At 44.8% G+C, this 15235-nt stretch overlaps 1 protein-coding gene across 1 annotated transcript in view; it reads left to right on the top strand.

The window, feature by feature from the left end:
* Window positions 1-15235, top strand: part of htr2cl1 (5-hydroxytryptamine (serotonin) receptor 2C, G protein-coupled-like 1) — a 186687-nt gene that overhangs the window by 82811 nt on the left and 88641 nt on the right. Inside the window, exon 3 of the mRNA XM_075451399.1 lies at window positions 1609-1751. The gene's annotated coding sequence lies outside the window, so the exon portion shown is untranslated. The remainder of the gene's footprint in view (window positions 1-1608; window positions 1752-15235) is intronic.

Below are 15235 nucleotides of genomic sequence, written 5' to 3'. Positions count from 1 at the left end.
TCGTTTCTCTGCTCAGGCTGCTGTCCCCGCGACCCGATCCCCGGACAAGCGGAAGATAATGGATGTATGGATGTATGGATGTATGGATGGATGGACTGTTGCTGATCTTGAATGGGATTCTTCCCTCATCATGGTGTATTCGTGGAGTGATTCCTTTGTATTAGCAGACACTTACAAAAGTTACATCTTAGACAGATGTGCGCAGGCACTACCAACACACGCCGCAATAAACGCAGACTAGCTCTACACTATTCCGAATACAATCACAAATGAATCCATTTTCATTTGTAGATAACAATTCTTGTTCGGATCAAAACGCCATTCTTATTCTAATCAGGTCAGTCCGTGTATTTCTGAAGCTAGGCTACGTCTCGAACTCAGGGGGGAATTAGAGCATCGTCATCACCTGACTCTTTACGATCTAAAACGCAGATCACTATGGTAGATGAACAAGATCACGCTTGGAGAAATTTCACAAAGATGGGAAGTACCAACATCGAACGTTTCATATTCAGTCTGTGAAAGGCAGAATATGAAACGCTTGGTGTTGGCTCTTCAACGCAAGCGAACACATAGCTACAACTACAGCTAGCATACAGTACCTAGCTAAGTGCCGTAAACACAAACGACTCTTCTCGCGCATCACGACACTTCAGAAGCGGGTCGCTCCTGCCGAAGTTACATATGGGATTTTCAGCATACAGACCCCTGCTGGGAGCGAGACAGGCTTCATTTGCTTACCATTGACTTGTTTAACTTTTGTTAAACTCCTGAAGGCTATAATTTTAGGTGAAAATGCTACCTAGTGCTCCTTTAAGTATTTTTTTTAAGTTTGCATTTTTGTTGTATTTATTATTTTTATTACGTATTAATTAAGGCTTAATGGTGTTTCCTAAAGGGGGGACTGTTAAACCTGGCAACGCAGCCCGCGTAAACCACCATCACACTTGACCGCAGTGCACGCTAGCTCCTTTAGCCAGCGCGAGATGCAGGCACAATGGATCGGTTTTTAATTAAAAAAGGGCAAAAACCAGCACAAAAACCATGCTCATCTTGAATCTCTCACTATGATTACAACAACAAACTACAAATACAACATGAAGAAAGTCAAGGACATGCATGCCAGCTTCTGCTCATCCCAGTATTAAGGAAAATATGGTCTGAATTGAAAATGTTATGGCTGTGTTGTTTCTTTTTTTTTATAGGATGTCTTATGTAGAAATTCATATTTGCAAAAGGGGACTTAGTATGTTGTCATGAAAGTGGCTCTTCCCTTGATTTTGCTCTGCCAATGTGGCTCTTGTGAAAAAAATAGTGAGTATCACTGGTATACAACGTTATAAGTATCATATCAGTCTGTATAGTAGATTGTTCAGGACAACATATTTTGCCATCCACAGAGTTTAACAGCTACATTACAGTTGGTGTTAAAAATGTATAGAACACGTGAACTGGGTTCATATTGGAGCTTAGTGATCAGAAAGCTCTTCAAATTTCCCTAATACTGACATCATTTTCGTTTCGTTTTCGCTCGCTACTATAGTGGGATAAAATTCTTGTTGAAATCAAAGTTCAAATCAAGATGTTGTTTTTTGCTGTTTATTTCAGGCTAAAAACTCCAAGTCAGATGTTTGAGTTCTTCTTATCTAAAGAAAGGGTCTCCAGAGCAGACGCGACTTAAACCAAAAACCGCAGCCGCTCACCCATAGGAGATCTCATCCAGGCGAAGATCATAACAGCATACGGCAGTGGTGAGTACATCCAAACACAAATGATGTAAAAGACACGCATCATCTCCATTTCAGGCCCGAATCAGTTCTTTTTTAGGTTAAGTTGTATAGAACATAAACTGTGTAAATTCGTGATTGGACACACTGATTGGTGCCAGTCTTCGTGTGATGGTACAATATCAATAATGTGCAATCTATATTGTGCAAAGCGAAAATATTGATTGAAAGTATACAAGAGCTGATTTTCCCTGCCGTGTTGGTATTGATAGCCTTGTAGTTATGGGTTGTTGCAGCAGTGTGGTCCTATATCTCTCTCACAGCGATCCATTGTTAGATGGATAACTGCCTCACACTGTCTGATATAATCATTTTGAATGAGTTTTTTGGAGGAGGCGCATGTAAAGGCACCGCTGCGCACACACACACACACACACACACACACACAAACCCACGCATGAGCCCCGCTGTACTCACAATGTCATCCAGGTGCACAAAGCTCAGGGATGCTGTGGGCATGCTTGCTGCTCGTTTCAGACAGAGACCGTCAGCATTCGGTGTTTTGTGGCACCATCTGTCCCCTGCACAGCAAAACTCCCACAAGAAGGCGCGTGCACACACTGACACACAAGCATAGGAGGGAAAAAAACCTGACATTTCACCACCTCGCGCACGCTCAGATTTGTTAATTATCTCCCTCCAGCGGATGCCTGATTTCCCCTCACCTCCTGTCATGTTCACCCCTATGTCCTCTCCCTCTCTTTCTGCATCTGATGATGTCTATTTAAGGGGATTGAAATGCTCACACACAGACACTTTCTCTCTTCTTAGATGGCGCATCTCGATCTTCGGATGTGTTTTTCGCTTTGGAAAAAGTTGCCGCAGTCCCTGCCAACCTCGAAATCTCAGTACTAATTAGCTCAGGGGTTTGCTTGCTCTTCTGAGTGCACGCGAGTTAGCAAAGTGATATCTGCTGATATCTTATAAGTGGGAGTTCTCTATATTTTCTCAAGACTTTCTTGCTTTCAAAGGTCCGCACACATTTTAATGGTGCATATCGGGAATGCCTTCATGGACTTGACTCTCCAGATAGTGAGCTCCTGATAATATCTGGACCGCTGAATGGTCCTCCAGCTGATATTTGTGACCTATGTCAGTTTCATGTTTTCAAATCGCATGTTGCTCGCTGGTTGTTGTTGTGGCTCTTTCCCCCCTAAAAGCTTAATTGCTGGTTGATAATGTGCATTTTGATATGAACGTCAGTTAGGTCAGAAATGCACATGGCTCTCAACTCACTTTACCAACAATAGGAGAGGAGAAAACACAGACATGCTGTTTGGTTTTGTCGTTTGTTCATTGTTGTTTGTGTGTCTTGTCCTGTTTTTTACGCTCTATGGATTTGTTTCTCTCTGTAATTACTCTATTTCCTATTCGTACTTGTGTATATATGGTTCCCTTTGTGACTTGCAAAAGCACAATGATGGCAAATTTCCCGCCATTCTGCTCTGGCTGTGCCGAAAGAGGCCTACATTCTATAGTCTTGTTCTTCTGCCCTCAGCTAAGAGCTTTAGCCTATGCAGCGAGCTAAACATATGGCTTCAGTAACCACTCGTGGAGCATTTCTTAGTTTACTGATCCATTTTACTTGTAAAACTGTGACAAAAGAAACACAATAAACAACGTTCAGTTTCAGTGTAAAAACATACATTCACACTTATTTCTGTGTGTACAATAACCAACCTGAGGTCTTAACATTAGCAATACATCGCACTTTGAATAGCAACCACAATGGTAAATGATAACATTAGCTTTACTGAGTGAATAGCGTACCGCCTTCAGTAACACAAACGCAACATAAAAGAGCTAGTAAACATGCCTAATTAAGCATATATGACTTAACTTACAGATTATGCCTTTGACAAGCGCAAAAGGTGAGGAAAACGGCAGACTCGACCGAGCGACATGTTTTGGGGACTCTGCTGCACTTTATCGCTCCCACTTAGCGGACTTCTTGCTTCCAACATACGCCACCAGAGGGCAGTGTAGGGTTAACAATAAACTCAAAATCACTAGATTCTCTTAAAGGCACAATAACCAAATTAGCTGTAGACTGGAATAGCTTGAATCTGTCACAAAATAAACCTCAAATGCAGAATAAACAAATAAAACAAAACTGAGAGACAGAATACTCCCCGTCTGACATCAGCAGGATGTCATACTAACCCACACCCACTGTTTTCAAAGGATATGAGGAGTCTTTTAGGCGTGATTCCTCGGCACAAGCAGGATGACCTCACTGATAGGTCTCAAATACAGTCTCTGTTCGCCGCTGCGGGTTATCTTGACCTGGATCTTCCTTACCCTTTCATCCTGGCTAGGAAAGGTCTTTGCCACAACACCAAGAGGCCAGTTGTTCCTGTGCTCTTGCCCCTCCTTGAGCAGGACGACATCTCCTACTTGTAGGTTGGGTTTAGGTGTTCTCCACTTGCGACGAGGTTGTAGTCCACTGAGGAATTCCCTCTTCCATCGCCCCCAGAAGACATTGGCCAGATACTGTACACGTCTCCATTGTGCTCTGAACAGGTCACGGTCATCAAAGTGGCCTGGGATGACTGGAGGTGTGGCTGCTTTCTGCGTGAGCAGCATGGCAGGAGTGAGAATCTCAGGATGCTCCGGGTCAGTGGAAACTGCTGTAAGCGGCCTTGCATTAACAATAGCAGTCACTTCCGACATGAATGTCACCAGCACTTCATGTGTGAGCTTGGCCTTTCCATGCTGCAGCAGCATTGCATCTAGAATCCGCCGACTGACGCCGATCATGCGCTCCCATGATCCAGCCATGTGGGAGGCGTGTGGGGGATTAAAGTGCCACTCGCAACCACTATTTCCAAGATAAGTGTTGATTTGGCCGTTGTGACAGCCTCTTTTGTCAATTTGAAGTTCTCTGCAAGCACTCACAAAATTTGTACCACAGTCTGATCTGAGCAGCTTGGCAGCACCTCTGATGGCGAAGAAACGTCGCAGTGCATTAATGAATGACGAAGTGTCCATTGACTCTATTACTTCAATGTGGATGGCACGAGTACTCATGCATGTGAAGATTACCGCCCATCTCTTGGCTTCTGCCTGACCTGCACGTGTTTTCCTGACTGTGACGGGCCAAGGGCCAAACACATCTAGGCCGACACATGTAAAAGGAGGGTCTGTGCACATTCTGTCTTCTGGCAGGTCTGACATGATTTGTTCTTGTTGTTTGCCTCTTAATCTGCGACATGTAACACAGTTAAAGACAACACTGCTGACGGCTCTTTTCCCGCCCACTATCCAGAAACCCGCAGCTCTGATGGCACCTTCAGAGAAGTGTCTGCCCTGGTGGCGTACTTGTGAATGAAAGTGTCTGATTATGAGCTGAGTGACGTGGTGTTTACTGGGGAGGAGTATGGGGTGTGTTTCGTCTGCTGTGAGTTGAGCCTTTGTCAGCCGACCTCCAACACGGAGGACCATGTTAGTGTCCATGACTGGGTTCAGTTTGCTAAGTGGGCTTTGCTTGAGGACAGACTCACCGCGTTCTACGTGCCTGATGTCATCTGCATACACGTCACTTTGCACTGCACGAATGATGATGGCTTTGGCCTGCTGGAGCTGTTCTTCAGTGATGTTCTTGTCACACTTGTGCCATCCATGGCATCTGCTCCCAGTGGCAGCCTTAAAACATGCGACGATGTGGAGCAGCCTGGCGATGGTATTTAACAGACGACTCCAGCTGGAGAATCTTTCGAACCTTGCAGTTCCGAGTGTGCCTTTTGACAGGGAGGTAGCACAGGATACAACCTCTGGACGCAGTTCAGTGTCATGTTTAGGATTAATGAGGTCAAAGGGCATTTCCTGTGTTTGACCTTGGCTTGAGTCAGCAAGGAAGGGAGGCCCGCTGAGCCATGTAGAGTGGGAAAGATGCTCAGCAGGCAGTCCACGTGTGGCGTGGTCAGCTGGGTTTAAATGTGTGGGCACATAATGCCATTGGTGGGCCTGAGTGGAGCGCCTGATGCGTTCTACACGATTATGTACATACACATAAAAGCGTCTCTTGTCATTGAAAATGTAGCCCAGTACTACTTTAGAATCTGTGTAGAAGTTTACTTCATCGAATGTAAAGTCGAGCTCTTCTTGGACCATGTCTGCTACTTCGACAGCCAGCACTGCGGCACACAGCTCTAACCTGGGAATGGTGATGTCTGGTTTTGGAGCTAGCCTGGCTTTGCCGAGGATAAAGCCCCTGTCACTATGTCCATCAGCAGTGGTGAGTTTCAGGTAGGCGACAGCCCCGACTGCTTTTGTGGATGCATCACAAAACACATGCATTTCCTTTCTCTGTGCTTTGGACAGTGAGATGGATGTATACATACGGGAGATCTTGAGCTGACCCAGGTGCTTTAGGGAGTCTTTCCATTTCTGCCACTTGTCCTGTTGCTCCTTAGGCAGTGGAGTATCCCATTCACTGATGTCTTTGGAGATCTCTCTCAAGATGGAGCGTCCTTCAATGCTGACTGGCACAGCGAACCCAAGCGGGTCGTATAAACTGTTAACGACTGATAACACGCCACGCTTGGTGAAGGGCTTATCATTGATCTCCACTCGAAAGGAGAACTGGTCTGTGGATAAGTTCCAGCCCAGTCCGAGGCTGTGTTGCATGGGCGGGGCATGCTGTCCAAGCTCAAGTCCCTGCAGACCTGTGGCGAGATCCTCACCCGGGAAGGCACTGGTGACTACAGGACTGTTGGACGATATCTTGTGGAGACGGATGTTGGACTGAGCCAGCATTTTTTGTGCTCTGATGAGGATGTCGATTGCCTCGTCCTCAGAGGCGAATGACTTTAGCCCGTCATCTACATAAAAATGGTGCTCAACGAATTTCCTCACATCACTGCCGTACTCACTCTCTCCCTCCATAGCGGTTCTCTTGAGTCCATAAATGGCGACTGAGGGAGATGGACAGTTTCCAAACACGTGCACTGTCATTCGAAACTCTTCCACTTCTCCATCCAGGTCGTGGTTTCGGAACCAGAGGAAGCGCAGGTAATCACGATGGTCCTCCCTGACCATAAAGTTGTGAAACATCTGCTCCACATCAGCCATCACAGCGTATGGTTCACCTCTGAAACGGAGAAGTGCACCTACAAGACTGTTGTTAAGATCTGGGCCTTTAAGCAGCACTTGATTAAGAGACACATTTCCACACTGGGCACTTGAATCGAATACAATTCGGATTTTACCTGGCTTTTGTGGGTGGTAAATGCCAAAGCTTGGGAGATACCAACGTTCTTGGTGGGGTTTAAGAGGAGGGGCCTTTTCTGCGTGTCCTTTGCTGAATGTCCTTTTCATAAACTCCACGAAATGTTCTTTCATTTCCGGCTTTCTCTTGAGTGTTTTACGTAGAGACATGAGGCGGGTGAGTGCCTGCTCTCTATTGTTAGGCAAGCGGAGTCGGGGATGACGAAACGGGAGGGGAGCTACCCAGTTATTTGCCTCATCTTTAACAAAGCCATGGTGCATAACATTCAGGAACGACTCATCTTCTGCAGAGAGTGCCAGTTTGTCATCATCTGCTGTTTGTTTAAAGATGTGTTTGCTCAGCTCATCTTTGGGTTGCATGCTCTCAAAAAGGGGGTTGTCTTCTGTGAACTTTACCTTTGTGTAGATTCTGTTTTCACAGGGAGAGAGGAAACTGGGCCGGCCGTTATCAAGTATGTTTGTCTTGTAAGAGTTCACTGTGGGTCTGTGGGCTCCTGAGAGGCAGACATCTCCAATAATTACCCAGCCAAGATCAAGCTGTTGGGCGTAAGGAGCCTCGTTTGTGCCGTTTATCTGGCGGCGAACCTTGTGAGCCTGAATCACATCTCTGCCCAGCAGGAGAAGAATGTCAGCTGATGGATCAAGTGGCGGTATTTGTGTGGCTACGTGAGAGAGGTGAGGCTGTGCGGCTGCAGCTTCAGGGGTGGGTATCTCACTTCTGTTGTCTGGGATCTGATTACATTCAGTGAGTATAGGTAGTGTTATTGACACTTTTCTGTTTATGCCCTCGATGGCAAAGCCATGAGCTCTGCGCCCTTGTGTGTTCACTGTTCCTGAGCATGTTTTCATTGTGTATGGGAGGGCCTCACCATGCAGGTTAAACATGTCAAAAAAGGGGGACCGAGCTAATGACACATTACTCTGATCATCTAAGATCGCGTACATTTTCCTTTTCTCATTGGGGGCTGAGCAGGGGTACACATTCACCAGGCAAATTTTAGAACATGACTTTCCCTGTAGTCCTTGTCCACATACCTCAGTGCAGCTAGATGTGGTCACTGTGAGGCTTGGGGTATCTGGCTCCCCGCCATGGGCCAATGGTAGGGTGCCTATATCTGTCCATGGGGGTGGCCCAGCATGCATGGCGGAAGTGTGTGAATCACTGTTGCACTCCACACAGTGAATAACAGCTTTACAGTTTTTAGCCCTGTGTTCTGTTGATGAGAGACACTTGTAGCAGATTGACAGCTCCTTAAGCAGACCTCTCCTCTCATCCAATGTCTTCATTCTGAATCCTCTACATTTGGCGAGAGAATGTGGTTTCTTGTGTACTGGACACTGTTTATTGGGGTCGAGAGGGGGAGCTTTTGGTTCATTGTTAGCTGCGCCAACCTGTGTTTTGTTCGTTGTGACGGGAACTTTGAACCGTGTTGGTCTCACTAGTGTCCTTTCTGCTTTCATGTGTGCAGGGCCACAGCTTTGCAGGATGAAGCTGGGGTCTGTTCTCATTTCAGCGTGGTTGTTGACAAACTGGACAAAATAGGAGAAAGGTGGGTAGTGAGCTTTGTGATCTTTTTTATATCTTGACCCTACTTTGACCCAAGCCTCCTGCAGGCCACCAGGGAGCTTTTCCACAATAGGGTTTATTCCTCTTGAAGAATCGAGAAAGCTGAGGCCTGGTAAATACCCTTCATCTTTTGCCGCCTCAAGCTCTTGGAGAAGGTCTGCAAGCTCTTGCAGGAGGTGACTGTCTTTATAGCCAACTTTGGGAAAACTTTCCAGGCGACTGAACAGCGAAGCCTCGATCGCTTCTGGTGAACCATAATTTCTGTCGAGCCTTTGCCATAAACGTTCAAGACCTGCTCTGGGGTTGCTAACGTGAACGGCTCTAATCCTCAGAGCATGCTGGAGGGACTCACCGCTCAGCCATTTGGTAAGTAAATCAAGCTCTTCGCAGCACTTCAAGTTCAAATCTACAGTGGCGTTGTGAAACATAGATTTCCATGCTACATAGGTCTCTGGCCTGTTATCAAACACTGTGAGTCCTGCTGTCAGGAGGTCACGACGTGAGAGGAGCACAGCGAGGTCTGATACATCAGTTTGTTGGCGCAAAGATGGAGATGGGACAGTATATGCTCCAATGTAGCTGGGGGAATGGAATGGCGGTGGCTTGGGTTGTCTGATAGGTTGATAGCTGGGCGTGTATTCACATGCAACTGTTGGCCCGCTTGGCTCGACATTTTTGATGTTATTTATGTCCCACTTTTGTTCTTTATCAGGCTTTGTCTCATCTTCCATATTAGCAACATTATGAAAGTGAGTGTTTACATATTCGTGTGTGCGGCTGGCAGCCATGGCTGTTGTAGCAGGAACCTCTGGCGGCTCTTCCAACTCTGTTTGGTCCAAAACTGCAGCCTCAAGGACCCTTGCTGCTGCGAGCGCTGCTTTAGCCTCTCCCTCTTGCTTCAGGGCGTTCATAGTAGCTACCAGCCGAGTCTTTTCCATCTCAATGCGTGCCGTTTCGACCTCCATGTCTATTTGGCGCTTGGCGTACTCTGCTCTGGTGCTGGCGGCTTCGGCGTCGGCTCGTGCTTTTGCTGCAGCAAGGCTGGCTGATGACCGGCGTGATGAAGCTGAGCTGCACTTTGATCTGACTTCTAGCTGGGAGAGTGGTGGGGTGTCTCCGTGGTTAGACATGTCTGCTTTCACTGGCGTGGAGAGTCTCAGGACCCCGACGATGCACTTGATGTGTAGGTAATCTTTTTACTCTTCTGCCCTCAGCTAAGAGCTTTAGCCTATGCAGCGAGCTAAACATATGGCTTCAGTAACCACTCGTGGAGCATTTCTTAGTTTACTGATCCATTTTACTTGTAAAACTGTGACAAAAGAAACACAATAAACAACGTTCAGTTTCAGTGTAAAAACATACATTCACACTTATTTCTGTGTGTACAATAACCAACCTGAGGTCTTAACATTAGCAATACATCGCACTTTGAATAGCAACCACAATGGTAAATGATAACATTAGCTTTACTGAGTGAATAGCGTACCGCCTTCAGTAACACAAACGCAACATAAAAGAGCTAGTAAACATGCCTAATTAAGCATATATGACTTAACTTACAGATTATGCCTTTGACAAGCGCAAAAGGTGAGGAAAACGGCAGACTCGACCGAGCGACATGTTTTGGGGACTCTGCTGCACTTTATCGCTCCCACTTAGCGGACTTCTTGCTTCCAACATACGCCACCAGAGGGCAGTGTAGGGTTAACAATAAACTCAAAATCACTAGATTCTCTTAAAGGCACAATAACCAAATTAGCTGTAGACTGGAATAGCTTGAATCTGTCACAAAATAAACCTCAAATGCAGAATAAACAAATAAAACAAAACTGAGAGACAGAATACTTGTTAGTCTTGGCTTCTGAAGGACTCTGTTTGGAAGCGTGGATCAATAGAAAGGGCTTCGTGAGAGAGGACAGGGAGTGAGAAAGAGAAGGTATGCATTTTCTTTCTTTTTTGCTTTGGATTATATTTCCATGACAAATAAAAGGGACGAGACTGTACAAAAGTCTTGAGAGTCATCTTCTTTTCTCCATATATTACCTTGGAAAACAGGAAGAAAGAAAAACCTGTTAGAAATAAGGCTGACCAAGCTGCCTTGGTTTTCTGATGCCTCACCTGACTGGAAGCAGAAGTAAAGGGTGACTGAAAATAAGAATAAAGTTTCACAAGGAATCAAGTTTAGAGAGACTGTTGTCTCTCCTACGATGACAATGTCAAGACATACCTTCAGACTATGTTCATTCATGCTGTTATTTTCATGTCCACTTGCACAAAAGAGCTGTTAATTCATGTCTCTGGGCATTAATCATTATATTACATTCATTTTGCAGATGCCTTTATCCAAAGTGACTTACAAGTCAGAAACAAATTACAATACAGGCTTTAATATCTTGATATATACAGCTTATGACCTTCCATCATATTGCGTTGGATAAACTGGTGGGTAGGCAGGGCACGGATGCGGACTCAGAGGTGTAAGACAAGAAACTGGGTTTATTCACAAGAAACAAAAGTTAAACAAAAGGCGCGGCTGAGCCGGATATCGAAAAACGTAAACTGTGGGAAATGTGGTGGCTGTGGCTCAGTGGTTATAGTCGGTCGTCCAATAACCGTAAGGTTGGCGGTTCAATTCCCACTCTCGCCACTCAAAAAACGATTGGTGCAACTGATACCTGGAGGGGTGTGTCAGTCCACCTCCTTGTCACGGCATGAGCAAGGCAACGTACCCCCCCAATGCTCCCCGGGCGCTTCATGGCTGCCCACCGCTCCTGGTTGGCGTGTGAGTGTGAGTGCATGTGCATGTGTGTGTCAACAGGTGCCAACCTGGATGGGTTAAAAGCGGAGGACAAATTTCGTGTGTATGCATTGACCAATAAATCGGATCTTAAATACTTGAATATAATTTTGACAAAACAAAAGACTTGACATGAAAGACACTTAACTTAAGCTTGACATGGCATTAAAACATAAGACTAAAAACATGGGGAAAATCCCAGGGGCGTGACAAAACTGCAGTTAATATACATTCAAGGTTTTGGAGAAGGGGTGTCAGTCTGAAGTGTCAATTGGGTTAGGGTTGAGATCTCACATGTGTATTTCGTCCTCTGCAGTTTTTAATCAGAAGTGGACTTTTGCATCGTTGTTTTTCCCATTTTTAAATCATCAAATTAGTCCGTTTATCAGTCCATCCTCAACCTTTGGCCACCTCCATCACACTCGCTGAAAAAGCGCCCTCCTTCTTGCTTTTTACCACCTTGAGATGGTCCAAGAAGTCAAAGATTTAAAGAGTGGGTACACACACATTCACACACACATTTCTGACAAGTTTTCCAGGTGGATCGTCTAGGTTTAAATTTAGATTCCTTCTTTGCCGTCAACACTACCTCTTTCACTGATGTGTGATGAAACTCGGTGTCCCGTGTCCATCTGCCTGTGAGGACGACATCCCTTTGTCATTTTAAAATGCACATGTTCTCTCTCAGGGTGTTGAACAGGAAGGGCATGCCTCTCTTAGGTAAACGAGTCTCTCCGGCCCTCTCCTCTTTTCTTGCCTTTCTCTTCTACTCTGTCACCAGTGCGTGGCAGCCCGATAACCACACGTGTTTACACCCCTCATTCTCACATTTAATTTTCGCTCCACAAATGTATTCGCACACATAAGTACCCATGTGCCCTCCGATATCTTTGATCCCAAAGCCAAAAATCAATTACTTTTGTCGGTGCGGTGGAACCACTGAGTTTAATTACATCCTCGCTCTGGCTGAGGGGGCAACCTGTGCGTGTTTGGCCGGAGGGATCAGCCATAATCGAGTGTGACTCTAACTGATGAAAAAAATAAAAAAATAAATGAATGAATCAGTGAATTAGCTCAAGGGTTGAACACACTGCTTAACCACGGATTACCTCTATACGAGTGCCCCCTCTCTTGAAGCTGCTTATTTACTTTGAGATTTAGCTGAAATCCTTTCACATCTGTTGAGAGTTCAGAAACCACAGCTGGATTTTCCCCATGTCATTTTTTAATTGGATAGTCTGTATATTCGAATCGTCTCCCCTGATGTATACTTGGCAGCAATGTTGATGTTTTGCTATTCGGGATTTCTACATCTAATTTCTAATCGAAATCAAACTTAAATGTAATACTTTTTTTTTTTTCCTTTTTAAATAAATAGCAACGTCTTTGGAGGTACCTATAAGTTACATCATACACTAATCCTTCATACAGTGATGTGCAAAAGCTTTATATGTTTTTTTTAGATCAAACTTTCTTGTAATCTTTCAAAGTGGTCTTGAGCAATAGTTCTCCAGGCATTTGAAAGTATTTCAAAGTTTTTCTTCAGGGCACTGGCAACAATAAGATGATTCTCAAAGAGCTATTAGCTCAATTTCATCATATCTCAGCATCGTGTGCAGTACTGGGATCTTAAAAGAAGTGAGGAAACTGAATAATTGGAGGACAAAAGAAGAAGTGGCAGGCCTAAACTAAACTATCTACAGCAAATTAACCTCTCTGAAAGCGAAGTCCTTAAGAAATAGGAAAGTAAATCCAGCGAAGAGCTGAAGCAGGACCTGAGAGATGCATCCATCTACTGTTCACCGAAGCCTCATCAGAAATGGTCTCCATGGAAAGGTGGCTGTCAAGAAGTAATTCTTAAGGACGGGAAACGGGGAGAAAAGGCTGAGGTATGCCAAAGTAAACGATCCAGGCTCAAAAGTGGTGAGATGACAACATATTGGTTGGTCTGAAAAGGAGCATTAGCCAAGTTTGGGAACTACAGTGTTGTTCATGACAATGATTGGTTTACTAAACCTGTAAACCTAACTATGTACATAAATGCTAACCCTGATGTACTTTTATCTTGTTACTGTAACCGTTAGAGCAAAGTGGAAGCGCACGTGATCGCAGAAGAGGAAAATTGAAAGGAATGTGGAACATTTTGTGTTTGAACCAGCAGTCTCATGCTTGAGAATCAGTCTAACACCAGCCACCAACCCCTTGTTCCCCCTTATGTGGATTTTTTTCTTCTTCTGAAGACCAGCAGCCGTCGACATCATTACATCATCATGTCGCGCCAGGAGTGGAAATGTCCTCAGTAGCATGACAGGAGCCCTATTTCAGTAGAGAATTAGGGCGGGAAAATGTAGCTATTGAACAATTTCGTAACCTTAATTGTGAAATTGCTCCAAATTTGTTTTTGTGGACCAACGTATGTAATTTACGATCTGCCAGAAAAATCGTGTTGTTTTGTTTTTGATTGACAGTGAACACTTCGTGCCCTCGTGTGCAGGTTTGGTGTTTTTGTTCAAGGTATTTCCTGTTTAATGTTGATCATTTCCTTTTTTGTTACTCTAGTGTTGTCCTCTTATCTGCTTCTTGCTCTGTGGGTTTGGGTTCTACTCTGGTGTAATTTTCTGCAGACGGTGTGTATCTTTCGTAGTTTGGCCCAGTCTTGCCACAGTCACAGATTGTCTACGAGTCTTCAGTTTCCAGGTCTACACCCATTTAGTTCCCAGAGTGTAGATGTATATATAGTGCTGTCTCTTCCTGTGTGCCCGGCTCCTCACCTCTCATCTCCGCGGTACTTCCTGAGTTTCTGTTTTGTTGTACTTTCCCTCTGCTGAACTTTCCTGCCTCACCCTGTTTTTGTTTCTGAACATACTCCTTTCCCATTTTTCTAAAGGTTGCAGGTTTTTTTTTTTTTGCTCAACCAGCTTTTTGCTGTGTTGGTATTTGCATGAAACTTACAGAGATGAATTCAATGTTACGGGAATGTTTTTCGCAGCATTGCTGTAGGAGTTGCACGTGTCAGATTTTCACCTTCGTCGGTATCACTGAGGGGTCATTTGCCCACTCGTGTGATTTCCAGAAACTTCCGCTGTGGCCAAGTGCAAATTAAACCCACGAGTTTGTGATGATTTACAAGAGGTCATCTGACACGGTTGATTGAAGAGCTCATCGGGCGGCATGTGCATATGGTTCAACTGAGCTCAACCGATTTACAATCAGTCAAACTACAGTATGACATGTATAATGATCTTCAGGAGCAGGGACTCAACCTCTCAGGAAGTCTCTATATCTCTGTCTTGTGGAATGACTCCAACACTATCCATGCTCCTAACACACTTACCAGGACCTAATTTACCGCTTCAATTTTCTCCTTCAGCTATCTGTGGAGCTATCTGCACTCTGCGCTGTATCAGCCTGGAGGAGAGTTCAGGATGCCAACATCTGACTTAAAAATAGGATTATCGCCTCACCACCAGCACTAAGCTGTGAGAGTAACCAACTATGTTGCAAATTTTAAGTTTCATAAATATAGTTTGAGAATATCAAGACCAGAGAGTCTGCAGGTGAGCTTTATCTCACTGATTTTCAGTACGGATGCCCTGTAACTGTCTGCTTCTTCTGTCATTATTGATTGCTAGTGTGATCAGAAAGGAAGCACGCCAGGTAAAGATTGAGAATCACTGACCCAAACTTGTTAGGATGAAGGAAACTGCCAATATATTTGATTCGTCTCACAACTGAAACATGGGCACCTAACATGTGGCTTCAGGTTTAATTTTCTGATAGGCTTTAACAATTGCCTGTATTCAGTTTTTTTTTTTTTTTGCGCCTGTCACACCCAAGGAATGGAGGACGCAGGAG

This window comes from Odontesthes bonariensis, chromosome 19, assembly GCF_027942865.1.
Source record: "Odontesthes bonariensis isolate fOdoBon6 chromosome 19, fOdoBon6.hap1, whole genome shotgun sequence".
NCBI classification, from domain to species: Eukaryota; Metazoa; Chordata; class Actinopteri; order Atheriniformes; family Atherinopsidae; genus Odontesthes; species Odontesthes bonariensis.
Note: the sequence above shows the minus strand (reverse complement) of the source record. Positions and strands in the feature narration are given on the sequence as shown.